We start from the raw sequence: 13315 nt of genomic DNA, 5'->3' as shown, positions 1-13315 counted from the left end.
CACATAGGCTAGAAAAGATTGTGCCATACCTAGTGGAAGAGAGACAGCAAGGCGCTTTGCAGGATATGATGGGAGGTACCAACTTAGAATATGGCTTAATTTGCAGGGGCTAGACAGATTGTCTCAAGAAGGTTGCAGAGCTTTGTTTTTAGAGTGCTTTAGACTCAATGGAATGGCCTTATCTATGGAAGTGTGTGAAAAGGTATGGCCTCCCTAAGGAATTTATTAAGATGGTTCAAGTACTCTATATGCTTCCAACTGTGCAGGTTTTAACTGGAGAATGTGTATCAAGATATTTTCTATTGTCTAGGGGTACCATACAAGGCTATCCACTGTTCTATCCACTTATCTGCCTAGCTATTGAAACACTTGCTATGGCCTTGTTGAAAGAACATAATAAATTCACTCTATAGACATGATTCAAAATGCATGCCTTATCAATCAGGTTTGCAAATAATGGGCTGCTGGGTGAAAAACCCAAAACTAAGCTCTACCAAATATAATGAAAACTATTACATTTTTGGAGGTCTCAAGGCTGTTTTCCAATATGACCAAGACCAATGTATTTCCTCTTGATAAAGTTGCACAACAGGAGTGGAAACAGGATTCATCTGGTTACATTTTTTTAATATATTCATGGAGGTTAAATCTATGAGTATCTACTTTAGCTTCCCTGCATCTAATATATTATATGTGATTTTAAGCTCCCTATTAATTTTAATGAAACACAAAGTATGTGACTAGAAGAAGCTGAGCCTTCTTACAAAAGATTCAGGCTGTTAAGATGATGCCACTACCTGAGGTATTATTTATCTTAAGGCACCTGCCTCATGTGGCACTTAAATCCAAGGTGATTAATTGTCTCCAGAAACTCGTTATGCCATTCTTGTGAGAAAACAGGATCAGAGGGAAAAATATTTACTCCTAATAGAAAGGGTGGACTGGTAATACCAAATCTTAATATATATGCCAGATCAGCGGTAGATTTAATTTGTTAGGATGAGAATCTGCCCACACTCTTCATGGTTCTGCCCAGAACTTGATGTGATCATTATTCACATAGAAGAGAACAACTCGAGTCATTCAAACAAAGTTTAGGATCCAGTGGAACTTGAAAATTGGCTAGCAAAATATAGGAAGGGAAGATCTAAACTGTAAAGACACAGCAGGATTATTTGATTGCATACTGCATAATAATACGATTCATAAAAAAGACACTACTCTAGACTGGGGTTATTTGAAAAATCATAACATTATATATGGTTTGGATGCCTAGACAAAAAAATACTGGATTTAAATGTTTCCAATAACCTGCAATGTTTATAACTCGTCATGTTTAAATGAGTTTTATATAGGGACCCATAATATCAGATGGAATGTTTGATGTCTTCATTATTCTTAAGGAAGAGGGGCATCATTTTCCCATCTGCACTTTAGATCTGCCTCTCTCTGTCTATTGCAAATTTTATTTGAATAACTCTGATTTAAACTTAGGCTATGCAGATCATAAAGAGAAATGGGAAAGATGGGTTAACCTCTCTGTTATAGTTGATGGTTGGTCGAGAATCTTAATTGATCAGATCCTATTTATTCATGCCCCACCAGTTTTTTTTATTATTTACAGTTATAAATATATGACAGCATTGCCCTGTTTGGCTATTTAAATATTGTCAAAAATGTAGTGACACGTTGGAAATATATAAGTGCAAATGCAGACTACTTTACATGATATGGAAATGTTCTTTTATTCAGCCCATCAGATTACGGATCTATCATGCCACTGCATTCTGGCTTTTCAGACATTTAAATAATTTCAAGAATTTAGATCATAATGTGTTTCACTTTACTTGAATGGTTGCTGCTATCACCCTAAGTATAATTTTTCAATGCTGGAAAAGTAATGACATAGATTAGAATAAAGAATTTGCTTGACTAGTTTATACACAGAGACGTTATGGAGTTTGAAGCACGTGAAGATCAAATATAACATCTGGTGGTCAACTGTTCTTTATTGTTGGGGTAATATAACTAGTTAAGGTTAGTTCTCACCCATTTTTATCTACTGAGATACTTTTTTTAGATTGCCATTCTAGTTCATGTTAATGTTAAATAATATTGCATTGTACGATTATATGTGCTTTTGACTAGGCACTGTTTTAATAACTTTATCTCATTTATAAAAAAAAAATTAAACTTTCTTGCAGCCCTGTACCCCCACACCCCATGCTAATTATATATACCAACTCTGAGATTAAATTCTTTGATCCCCACTGTACTGTGATCTTGTACAAACGTAAAAATGGCAAGTGTGATCAGCTGATCTTCACTCACACATACTGACTTTTTTTTAAAGTTGATAAAATTAACTTTCAACCTTAAATATACCCACTCAGAGTATAAGTTCATAGATTAGTACTAGGCTAACTGCCCTTGTAGGTCATTTTAAGTCTAGGCAATTACTCCATGTGAGAATCAAACCCTGGACCTTGTGTCTGTAAGGTAAGCACCTTAACTATTATGCCAACTTCCCAACCCATGTTATATTTATCACCTTACTGAACAGTGAACCTACCCCTAAAATACATACACTCACACACAAACATACAAAACAGTTCCTCTTACCTATCCCAACTTTAGCCCTGACTCTCACATTCATGCACAAATGCTCTCACCCCTCTAGTCCCACCCACCCTTTCTTGATGAAACATTCTCTCAACATTTTGACCATTTGGCTCTTCGTATATTTGAAATTAAGCACCACCCATTGCACTCACTCACCAAACAGACATTTGACAAATGACAAGAGCACACACATGCATACCTTTATATATATATATATATATATATATATATATATATATATATATATATATATATATATATATATATATATATATATATATATATATATATATAGCATTAGGGTTGGGGAAGGTGCAGTATTAAGGTTAGGGTTAGTACCCATTACTAAGGTTGCATTAGGGTTGAGGAAGGTGTAGTATTAAGGTTAGGGTGAGTACCCATTACTAAGGTTGCATTAGGGTTGTGGAAGGTGTAGTATTAAGGTTAGGGTGAGTACCCATTACTAAGGTTGCATTAGGGTTGGGGAAGGTGCAGTATTAAGTTTAGGGTTAGTACCCATTACTAAGGTTGTGCAGGGGGTAGAGTCTTGAACAACAAAAAGGGAAACAACTAGCCAAGTTTTATTCAAGATGATAGAGTTAAGCAAGATTTCAGCTAAAAAATAACAACATGCAAGCAAGAGATCACAATGAGAAACTGCAGTGCAATGTCAGCACTTTATAATAGCGTATTTCAAAGGCGATAAAAACAACCCAGTCCACATTGATGACCTAATGATTTAATGATTTGGAAAGTGGCTAGCCCTGGTGAAATGAGGCAGGAAATTATCAAGTTCAAAGAGTCAGGGTCCTCGTGATATCTTTTATGATTAGATAATTTTTTTTCTTTGCATTATTGCAGTATGTCTTGTTATTAAAGACTTTAATTCACTCTCTAAGTATATAATGACTAATAGATGACATTAAATATTAAACTGCTCCTCATTTTAAATGACGTTTTAATTTCTTTTCCACATAAACAATGCTTAGACAACCTAGGCATTAAATATACCAGAAATGAAAAACTATAGTTTTCATTTTTTTAATATTTCTGATGCAGTTAGATTAAGTCTCAAGAGATAGACCATGCTGCAATTTTATCTTCTAGATATGAGAACAATCATCAAAATGAATGCATTTTAAAGAATATTCCAGTTTATAAATGCCATCATTAGAGGAATGTTCACAATATTTTTCAAACAGACAAACAAACAAAGAGATAAATCATGACCTTTATGAAAATAATCATGACCTTTACAAGAATAATGAGAGTTACAGAGTGAGTCATCTGCTGCTAGCTGATGAGAAGGAGAAATGGGCTTTATAACTGCCAGATGTTAGGCAGTATGATTTGTTAAATAGATTTGTCAAACTCCTAAAAGTTTCAGGATACATTCAGCCTGCTAAGAAGTAGTCACTATTATGGTATGACCTATTAGGAAAATACATTCACTGAATAAAATATAATCTCAAAGCATTTTCCTTCATTAACATTTCATAGATCCATACATGCAAACTGTAAGTTTTAGTTAGCGTTATTGAGTATTCAAAAAAAAATGTTTTTTTTATCCTATCTTAATTCAAGCATTACATTACAGAACTCAATGGTCTCTGCACTTTTTTGCCAAAGGTTACACATAAAACTGTACAAGATATCTTCAATAATGGTAGGTAAATTCCCTCTCATGACTTATTGAAATTATGTGATTGGGATCTTCTCGACTTCACTAATGAGTCTTTGCAAAATAGCAATATCAAAATGTGTCCCAGTTTCTTTTATGCGGACTAATAAAGTTGGTACATGTCTGCTCCGGTAGCCAGCTACACACACTTTATCATGTATACACTGAGAAATTACTAACAAATGAGATTGAACTGAAACACGTGAGTCTATGACTCAATCAACTGGCATATTTAATGAAAACAGTTGTTAGTATGCCCTTTGAAAATTTCTGGAATGTCAGATCCATTCCTTTTGTGTACATTTGGTTCCAGGTAAATCATAGCAGTTTTATGAATGTCTATCAAACTGATGTGTTATAGCCTTCCTTTTTCACCTGGTTGCAGAATAGATAAGATATTACACAACTGACATAAAACACACTTTGTGGCTAATACAGTATTAATTGACTTTGTTTTTTTATTATTCCTAACATTTATTTAAAAGAAAAAATGCAACTTTTGTTGAGGGCTTGAAATTGCTATTTTTGTACCGATCAATACAAAAATGCAATAAGTGACTGATGCGTTTCAATTCGTACTTAGCATTATGCATACGGAGCACATGAACCGACTCCTTTTCATTGGTACTCAAAGCAAGAAGTAATTGTTTATAATAGAGAATTCAATACTGCATGCAGGAATTCTGTTTGAAACAGCACATTGTTGATGTGTGTATGCGTTACTCTGTGTTGATTAATGCTCAGTACCTCATAGGGGAAACCTATTTGTAACAGCAAGTTGCTAGTGTTTATTTACATTGTGTCAACTAATGTACTGTAAATGACTAAGAATAGACACATTAATAGTATTAACTGGTTAGACAGATTTGATTATTATGTAATAATGCTTGCAGATGTTGCGTGGATTTTCGCTTGTGCAGTTTGTCTCTCTCAATATTATTAGACTAATCAACATTTCTCACTCTAACTGCATAGTTCTGCCTACAACCATTGTATCTCCTTCCCCTCTTATCTCCATGTCTTTCTGCTACGGATGCTACGGAAGCTGTTTTACAGAGTAAATGTGTCTCACTCATCTCTGCTGGCACTAAGGGAAAAATAAATAATATACAGAGCTCCTAAAGAAGTTGACACTATGCAATCCCCTATTACAGCTGTGGAGGTATTAATTCAGAGACATAGCAAATCTTGGATTATATTTAAGAACTGTAATCAGCAGAATACCTACTGTTGATATCCTAATTCTAATAAATTTCCAGTGTTGTCTTAATTCTCACTGTATGCATTGTGTTGCAGATTGACTCCCTCCAAACCGGCTATTTTAAGTTAATCAAACATGAGCACAGAAAGCAGCACTTACTCCTCCCCACCACCACACATCATTATTTTGACCTAATAAGGTGCAAAACACACATACCATAAGGTACAAGGTAAAATACACCCATGAAATAAGGTACAAAGTGCAATGCACCCATGAAATAAGGTACAATGTGCAATACACCCATGCAATAAGGTACAAGGTACAATACACCCATGCATTAAGGCACAAGGCACAATACCCCCATGTAATAAAGTACAAAGTACAATAAACCCATGCAATAAGGTAAAAGGTACAATACATCCATGTAATAAGGTACAAGGTACAATATACCCATGTAACAAGGTACAAGGTACAATACATCCATGCAATAAGGTACAAGGCACAATACATCATGTAATCAAGTACAAGGTACAATATACCCATGCAATAAGGTACAAGGTACAATACACCCATATAATAAGGTACAAGTTACAATATACCCATGCAATAAGGTACAGACAGTAACACTCTGGGATGTTCAATTCATTTCAGATTTACAGTTAATGAGCTGCCCTTCTATGGGTTAGGTATTACAGAAAAAGTACTCCTCCTCCCCTTTAAGTTGTTGTTTCTTTCCCTTTTGTTTGCTTCCATCAAGGAAAGTAAATTCTTTCCTTAAAACACTCTAGGCAATGTGGACATGCAAGTACTGATTACCTCCTGCTGACTCGAGAGCTGTGCTTGCTTCACTCATCTTTCACCAACAATAACCCATATCTTCAAATTTAAATCAACTGATCCCCAACCACTTTCATGGAGCAATAACTCACTCTTAAAGTCAAAAAGCAACAGCACACAAACACGATAACACTTAGCTAGTATCTCATCCCAGCCACACTGACAAGCTATACTGTTCCACCATAAAAATTCAATACCTTCACACGTGTATGATGCATAAAAACTAAAAATAACCTTATTCCTATTACTTTACATAACAAGGAGAAACAAGTCAAACTCATATCTGTTATCTTACCTCTCCTCATTATGTCTAACACTGAACCCAACCCCGATCGATCCCATGCTTAAAAACACCCCACAAACCCCCACAACAAAACAGCACCAGTTCCCTCTCTGTACTACCTCTCAACATAAAGAGTATTAGAGATAAACTGGACCAAATAAGATCTTTCCTAACAACCTGTGTACCACACATAGTTAGAATGTCAGAATCCTATCTAAAAGTGACTACCCCATACCGACCACTGGGTCTACTTTATTAACTTGAATGTTCAAAAGTTCGAATCCATAAAGATCGACACATATGCATCGAACTCTTAAACATTCAAAAGTTAATAAAGAAAAGAAATACACAGAAAAAAAAAAGATGTAGGCAGGGGGGCAAGCTCTCCTGCACCCCCACACCCCACGCTACTTAAATATATCAATTCCAAGATCGCACTACATTGAAGTAAATGGAAATCTCCACCTACGGAGAATTCTGTTTATGGTTTTTGACAGCTTGCACTTTCGATGCATATGGTTCGATCCATATGTATTCGCGGTTTTACGCTTTCACGTAAATAAAGTAGACCACCGACCAGTTCTTCACACAATACAAATACATTTTAGATACCTGACAAGGACACAGACAAGGAGGTGGAATAATGCCTATATACAAATCTCCCTTCCACGTCTCTTATAGCCCAAGCCATTTCTATACTTGATAACAGACCCGGACAATTACAGACCTTTAAATCTGACCAGCCTCATATGCAAAGCCATAGAAAGACTTGCCATGGAAATAATTAATAAGGACATAGGGAACTACCAAATGCTGGACCCATCTCAGTTTGAATTTGTCAAGTGCAGGTCATGCTTACTCAGCCTGGAGGACTTTTCTGAAAAGGTCACCAAAAAAATGGATGAAGGTAAAATGATACACACCACATACTTCTATCTGGCCAAAGCTTTTGACACAGTTCCCTCCTCAGGTATAGTAGAAAAGATTGCCAACTGGCCCAAAGATAGGACACAGGAACTCAAAATAGGGGAAGTTGCCTGCACAACAAGGCCAGTCAACAGTGGTGTCCTCCAGCATTCTGTGCTGGAAACTCTCCTGCTTGGCATCAACTTCTCTAAAGTAAAAGCCAATACCAAAGAGCGATGGCTGACTAAGTTTGCAAATGGCTGCATGGTAGGAACAGTTTACTGAATCTCTAAATGAATTAGCCATCCTGCAGGAACGGCTGTCCTAGATAAATAATTGATGCAAAAATCATGAACTGAAACTTAATCCCCCGCTCAAAAAATGCATTATTGTATTCTTTGGGATGTCATCTACCCCAGGGAACTACCACACCAACAACAGGTCCTTATGAGTTGATGCAGGTGTTTGGGATTTGAGAATTTATGCGGACAGTGACCTAACTTTTGACCAACATGTGCCCATTGTTATAAGACAGTCCTTCTACATTGCACAGCTTATAAATAAAGAGCTTGTGTCCAGATCTAGGGATGACATTCTCTCCATTTACTCAGCCCTCAGGTCAGTCATTGAGTATAATGTCCCCCTTTAGCAGGCATCTGGCCAGGCACATGAAACACCTGTAATACGCAGAGAGATACCTTACTAAAAGGATACAATCCCTAAAGAATATCTCCTAGATGGACTGACTCAAAGCCCTACCACTGTATTCAGTATCCTAAAGACTGCTAAGAGGTGACCTGTGTTTGGCATACAAGGCATATTTCAACCCAATATTGATAGATTTATTGTTGATTAGCAAGTCACTTTGCCTCAGGAATTCTATGTCTGGATTTAAATCTCTTCTGTAACATCAAAAGAATGGTTTATAGGGGCAGGTTTATTTTATTGTATTTATTTATTTATTTGACATTTGTTTACCGGAGTGGTCTGACTGAGTTTACAGAACCCATTTTCAGCAGAGGCCTGGGGAGAAAAGCTCCACATACAGTACAATACAAATATACTATAATCCAATACAATTAAAAATTACATTCAAAATATTATACAAAAAATAAGTTGAAAGAACAAACTGCTACAAGATGTTGCAATATATTACTATATATCTAGACAATTCTGTACAGTAAAAACATTACAGACAATAATAGTCACTCTCACCATACATGATGTAGATGGTGTCCAAAAAAGTAGTACGTAGGTAGTGCAATGTGTGACATTGACTGTAATAGTACATGCAAAATAGAATGTTAGCTTCAGATAGCAAAATAGCAGCCAGAAAATTAGTGATGCAGATAGATAGTGAGAGAGAGTTAAGAAGAATAGAAGCAATAAAGTCTGAGCAGTAGCGTAATGATATGGTATAGATGCAGAGAAGGAGTTAGAAGAGCCTTAGGATCTTGCAGTCTGTGAGGGACTGAAATGTGACAGAAAGAGGAAGACCTGAGCATTAGGCAGACTTTATGCAGGAGCAGAGTCATGTATTTTTGAGATGAAGTTCTAAAGAGGCTTTGAAATAGGTTAGGCCAGGCATAGACCTGGTAACTAGAGGTAGTGAATTCCAATTTATAGAGAGAGTATGAATGCAGAGAGTGACCAGGTTTTCTTGTGGGTTTTGAGATAACTAAGAGATTTTTGTTTTCTGCTCATAGGGATCGATTTGGTGTGTAAGGCGTGACAAGATTGGCTAGTGCAGGGCAGGAAGTGGGCTTGTAAATAAGGTTGTGCAAGGTGGATAGATGAATAAAGGCAAGTTGGTTGGGGAGTTCAAGCCAGTTTAATTCTAGGAGTGGTTTACAGTGGTGCGTGTGATATTTAGAGTTTGTGGCAAACTTTGCAACTTTGTTGTAGCACTGTTCCAACTTGCTTAGGGTAGAATTTTGTAAGTTAGTTAAGATAGGGGCATCATAAAGAAGGGATGGAAGTAAAAATGTTTTTGCAAGGGTAGTTTTGGTTGTTGCAGTGAAGAAATGTTTGTTTCTATATAAAAGAGCCCCAGTTTTTGATGAGTTTTCTTTATAGTTTGCTGTATATGGGGGTCAAATGAAAGTTTTTCAATGATAATACCTAGAGGTTTGGTTTTCTGCATTATTTCTATGATGGTATTGTCAGATGCAAGGATGGTGAAATGATCAATGACAGGGGAGGTGTTTTGGAGATGAAAGAGTACTAGTTTTGTCTTCTTTGGATTAAGAAAGAGTTGACAATTTCTTAGCCAGAATTCGACTGCAGTAAAGGACTGTTGAGTTTTTGAAAGTAGTTCTGGAAGTGACTGAGCAGTGCAGATTATGGTGGAATCATCAGTGTGCTAAATGAGGGTCCCAGGGAGAGAGGCAGTGTGAAGGTTGTTTGTGAAAATGTTGAAGAGTAGGGGTCATAGGATGGAGCCTTGGGGGACTCCAGTAGAGTTATGGAGGAAGGGTGAGAGTTCATTGGACCATTTCACTGTTTATTTATGATCCTTGAGGATTTTACTGTTATTTGAGAAGCCTAGGTTAGACAGTGCATTCAAAAAGTAAGGGGTGAGACACTGTGTCAAAGGCCTTGGAGAGATCAAGGAAAACTGAGGCTGTATAGCATCCTGCATCTCTGGCCTTGTTCATGGCGTCTGTAAAGGATAATAGGGCTGTAGCTGTGCTGTGGCTAGGTCAGAGGCCATGTTGAGTTTTGGTTAAAAGATTGTTTTGCAATAGATATTGCATTACCTGATAATGGATACTTCTCTCGAGAATTTTGGATATGGGGTGACAAGATGGGTATTGGACGGAAATTGGATGGATCAAAAGAGTAGCCACCTTTGTGGATGGGGGTGTTGTGAGATTGTTTTCATATGGTAGGCACTTCTGATTCGGATAAAGACCTATTTATAAGGATACTGATAGGGGTAGGAGACTGAGTTAGCAGCCAGCTTGAGGTATTATGGGGGGAGATTATCAGATCAGGTAGAGCAGGGTTTTAGTTTTTGTAACAGTTTCTTAATGGTGTCAGTGGGTATGGGCTGAAATGAGAATGGGGTTTGTATGACATTTTGTTGAGTAGGGGCATTAGTTATGACAGGGTTAGAAGTAGTTGATGTGATGACCTGGGGTTGGTGTTTGAATAGGTTGAAGGGTGGGTCCAGCATTAGGGGGTTGTTAGTCAATAGGTCCAAAATTGATTCTATGAAGTGCTTGTTAAAGTTTTCGGCTATTTGTGATAGAGGGTTATCTGGTGTTAGGATGTGCTCTCCATTTCTTCCAGGGTAAAGTAGAGAAGATATGGAGTGCCAAAATTTACTGGGGTTGATTTTATGCTGGAGTTGAAGCTGGGAATAATATGACTTCTTATCTCTGTTGATTAGTTTTGCCACTTTGCTATACAGTGTTTTGAAATTAACATGATTTTGTTCATTTTTGTTTAGTTTCCAGGTTGACCAGGCTAGGTGCCTTTGCTTCATCAGGTGTTTACATTCCATAGACAGCCATGGTGCTGAGTTATTTTTGATTCTTTTCATACGAATGGAAGCTAGTCTATTAAGTATGTGAAGGTACAGCATCATTAAGGGGTAGTTGTTTAAGGGGTGTCCGGTCTATGTACTGTAGGAGATTGTTGAATTTATGCAGACAAAAATTAGTTGATTTCCTAACTAATTTTATAGTGTGTACTCTTAGTTGTTGGGAGTTTGTTCTAAGGGAATAAGCCAGTAAATGATTGCTCAGGGAGTTAGACAGTGTAAAAGAAGAGGGGTAATTGACAGGGTGGGATACTAGAATCCAGTCTAAGGTGGATTGGCAGGTAAGATCTTTTTTTATCTTGTTAGAGCATTGATACGCTGAGAAAAAAACATACAGATTTATACTATTTGTGGGGGAATCGGAAGCTATGGTTTGCTAATCTATATTTAGATAGATTAGATTATTGTTTCAATGTTTATTGTTTGGGATGTCCAGGATAAAATATTTACAACACTGGTATATTGTTACCTGGCAGGATATATATTATTATTATGAAAATTATTTTTGCTATATTGAGGTTTAAAAAAGAGATTAGTACCTCAGCATTGGAAAAGATGGGTATATTATTGGTGTAGGGTGTGATGCTGAGTGTAGAGGGATATAGAAGTGCTACCCCCCCCTTTTTTTAGATCAATCTCTTCTGGTTATTGCAAAGTTTAGAGGTATTATTTCTGAGACTTTTACACCAGGGTGTAGCCATTATTCTGTAAGGGCTATCATGCCAGGTTTATTTTGATCAATCCAGGCATGCAATGGGGTTATTTTATTACATATACTTCTAAGGTTCAGTGTAAGCATGTTTAAATTTTTGGGGTTACTCTTTTGGTTAGTATTCGAGTGTGAAAAACAAAAAGACAGCTTGGAAACACCAAAGCAAATTCTCTCTCAGTTTAATGAAGCGCTTTTTGTCTTGCACATATGGCAAGACTTCATCAGAAACTGAACAAACTTCAACACAAACAATATATACACACCCTTTTAGTCACATGCCACTTCTAATTAAAATCTTGTGTCTTAAAGGCACATCCACATAATTGCTACTTAAAACATTTTTTAAAAAACAGATATGACTGACAATATTTTAGAACACCTCAACCCTACCCTTCCTTCAGAATTTTTATCTGTAATGGTGATAGAAATATATATACTAACATACATATACTAACAATACTATATCTCAATTTATTATGTTGACTCTCAAAGTGTGGTATTACTTAGTTAACTAAGAAGTCAGAAACTTACATATCCGAGTCAAATGAAGTCAGATGTCACAAATATGGACACATTTTATAAAAATGCATACACACATTAACGTTTAAAATTTCTCAACTTCAATATACTGTTTAAAGATATTGTCTCATTCAAACCCGGGTAAAACATTGCCCCAGTGGGTATTTGCCAACTTAACTCGAGTTGCTCAAGGAAAAGTGTAAGCGGGCCCCCCCGACTATCATCAACAACTGAATCAATTGCTTTGAACAAAAAGGAATGCTGTGCAGCGTTATACATAGGTAAAACAGATAGAAAGTTAAAAGAACGAGTATATGAACATCTATACAAAATAGAGACCCTCAACAGAGATAATGCACTGGCCAGACACATTATTTCCTATCCACAGCATTCATTTTTGTTCAAAGCAATTGATTCAGTTGTTGATGATAGTCGGGGGGGGGGCAGCTTACACTTTTACTTGAGCAACTCGAGTTAAGTTGGCAAATACGCACTGGGGCAATGTTTTACCCGGGTTTGAATGAGACAATATCTTTAAACAGTATATTGAAGTTGAGAAATCTTAAACGTTAATGTGTGTATGCATTTTTATAAAATGTGTCCATATTTGTGACATCTGACTTCATTTGACTCGGATATGTAAGTTTCTGACTTCTTAGTTAACTAAGTAATACCATGCTTTGAGAGTCAACATAATAATTTGAGATATAGTATTGTTAGTATATGTATGTTTGTATATATATTTCTATCACCATTACAGATAAAAATTCTGAAGGAAGGGTAGGGTTGAGGTGTTCTAAAATATTGTCAGTCATATCTGTTTTTAAAAAATGTTTTAAGTAGCAATTATATGGATGTGCCTTTAAGACACAAGATTTTAATTAGAAGTGTCATGTGAAAAAAAGGGTGTGTGTATATTGTTTGTGTTGAAGTTTGTTCAGTTTCTGATGAAGTCTTGCCATATGTGCAAGACGAAAAGCGCTTCATTAAACTGAGAGAGAGAATTT

This window comes from Protopterus annectens, chromosome 10.part0 (genome assembly GCF_019279795.1).
Source record: "Protopterus annectens isolate FY-2018-M chromosome 10.part0, PAN1.0, whole genome shotgun sequence".
Lineage (NCBI taxonomy): Eukaryota > Metazoa > Chordata > Ceratodontiformes > Protopteridae > Protopterus > Protopterus annectens.
Note: the sequence above shows the minus strand (reverse complement) of the source record.